The following is a 2,939-nucleotide window of genomic DNA, read 5'->3' as shown; positions in this document are numbered from 1 at the left end:
AAATGAAGGAATTGTTGTTGCATTGTGATCATACACCCATACCTACTGAAATACAAATATATTCTGATAAAAATAAATGCATAGAAAAGTGGAATGCAGGATGTTAAATTTTGTAGCGCTATTGTCTTTCTACTTCCTTTCTCGTAGACACACTAGATTAGATTAATACATTATGATATGACTCCAGAAAAGAAAATAAACTGGTCTCCCCTACAAGATTTATTTCTAACTGTGATGAACAATCTAAACTAAGTAGGTAAGAGAGCCAAATACAGTTTGGTATAACTTCAAATCCACTGTGGTACGACTTTGACCATTTAAGAACTTAGTTTTTTAATCTGACATGTTTGGTAAAGGTAATTAAATTATGGAAAAACTCTTTACGTAGGGGGAAATATAGTTTCCGGAAAAGTCCAACAGTTTTGAGCTCATTTGAAAGAACGCTTTAGCTATTAAATAACCCCGAAACCACTCATATTTGTTTCCTTTCATTTTGTAATATGATGGAAATTAATGGAGATGTTAAGCATAATATTCAATCAAATGAGTGAAATGGTATAGTACTTCGGAAATGAGTGAAATGGTATAGTACTTATGGAAAGTTAACCCACAATATTATATATGTACCAAATAGTATAGTACTTTAATATTTATAATATTATTATAGGAATAGATAAATTAAGAAAAAAGATAGGCGGAAATATTATAACGTTGTTAGGCACATACATATGTTTTTGCTTCTCTCCCTTTCTCCTCCACACTCCCAATACAAGTACAACCATTATACTCCTTCACAATTTGGGTTCAGAAAAGTCAGAAAGTCCACTACTGAAAATCAAATATAACTTTTGGAGATGCGGGGGATCGAACCCCGTGCCTCTCGCATGCAAAGCGAGCGCTCTACCATTTGAGCTACATCCCCGATCTGTTGTATAAATCATTTAAAATAAGCTATAATGTTATTACTCGATGTTCGTCATTGATAACCATGGAGACTTTTTAACCTTGATTCGAGGGCATGATCATTTTCACATTTCTTGATTTTATTCGAATGAATTATTATCATTATTCAATAACAGGATAAATAAAAATCCAAAATTAAATCTCAACAAGACAAACAATTTGTAAATATAATATCACGAACTTATCTATACTTCTATACTATATATAAAGCCAAAACATGGTGTAACCACCACCATGGCATAATTTATATATTCCTATTTTGCCCTCCAAAAATTTAATTTTAAAAAATCATATAATCCTATACAACCACCTCAAATATATTAACTATAAGTTGCATATTTATACTACTTAATAAAGGAAAAACATAACCTAACTTTCATGAAGTTATTTTGGGTTTTCCTATTTCATATTTTATAACTTCTAATTTTAGTGTATAAGTTATACTTTCATCTTTATATATACTTATACTACTAAACATTTATTTCATATTTTATAACTTCTAATTTTATTGTATAAGTTATACTTTCATCTTTATATATACTTATACTACTACACATTTATTTCATATTTTATAACTTCTAATTTTATTGTATAAGTTATACTTTCATCTTTATATATACTTATACTACTACACATTTATTTCATATTTTATAACTTCTAATTTTATTGTATAAGTTATACTTTCATCTTTATATATACTTATACTACTACACATTTATTTCATATTTTATAACTTCTAATTTTATTTTATAACTTCTAATTTCATCTTTATATATACTTATATTAATAAACATTTATTTCATATTTTATTTAATACTATATTAATTGTGTTTATTCGAATGTTGTAATTGAGTGATATTGTAATTGTATAAATATAATACACATTACAATATATATTCAACTGCAAATTACAATATATAATACAACTTAATATGTAAAATACACATTACAAACAATAGGAAAGCGAGTTGACAGGAACGGTAGTGCCTGTCAACACGCTAGTATCCATAAAAGTAAAAAATTAAAGAATTTATATAAAAAAACTTAAAAAAATACTTAAGTATAAAATATTAAGTATAGTTTTTTAGATGCGTTGTTTATATTTATTTTATGTACCAAAATTATATTTATCTATTTTTACATTTGTAATTATTTAATAACAATTTTCAGGTTTTTTAATAAGTTCAATTTTAAAAATATTAATTAATTCATTGTTATTATGTTTTAAAATTATATTCTAGATTTAAAAGCACTCATATTCCTAATATAGCATGCACCATACATTATTGATGGTATTATATTATAATTTTAAATTATAAAAATGTTATGAAACAAATAATGATATGAGAAATAAAGGAAATAGAAATTAAATATACTTTATACACTAATACTATAATAGTTTTTTAAAATTATTATTATGTCACCCACCAATTTAAAAATAATTTAAAATATTTTGTGGGTATATACACTAAACTCAAAATCAATAATAATAACAAAAAAATGATGATGACGATTAAATAAAATAACATGTAAACAGAAGAAAAATGTTAAGGATAGAGCATTGTGTTGTTTACTTGTTTCTCCAGCTTCAGTGGCGTGTGAGACTAGGCTGAGTATATGCAACAATTCAAATTCAATTGTAATCCACATTACAGTTTTTTCAACCTCAGAAACAAACCCAGATGATGAATGAGTGGTAATATTTAATGGGGTTGTGTTTTTCATCCTAATTAAATCAATATCTGAAATGCGTCTTTTGATTTTTGCACTCCCTCTTGTTGCTTTGTGTACCCTAAGTTTTTGTTATTTCTTTCTATTTTTATTATTGTTGTTCCACCTTTTTGTGGATTGGTTTTTGTGTGAATGTGAAATGTTATTAGAAATTAAAAAAATGATATGTATTTTATTGATTGAATAAATAATTTGAATGAATTGTATAAATAACAAAATTATAATAAATGTCTTATATAAAAAAT

At 25.4% G+C, this 2,939-nt stretch overlaps 1 non-coding gene across 1 annotated transcript; it reads right to left on the bottom strand.

The window, feature by feature from the left end:
• On the bottom strand, positions 850-922 carry TRNAA-UGC. The gene has a single exon. It is a non-coding gene; the product is annotated as a tRNA-Ala (tRNA).

The sequence above is a fragment of the Lupinus angustifolius genome, chromosome LG02 (genome assembly GCF_001865875.1).
Source record: "Lupinus angustifolius cultivar Tanjil chromosome LG02, LupAngTanjil_v1.0, whole genome shotgun sequence".
NCBI lineage: Eukaryota > Viridiplantae > Streptophyta > Magnoliopsida > Fabales > Fabaceae > Lupinus > Lupinus angustifolius.
The sequence above is the reverse complement of the archived record's forward strand: the minus strand, read 5'-3'. Positions and strand labels throughout refer to the sequence as shown.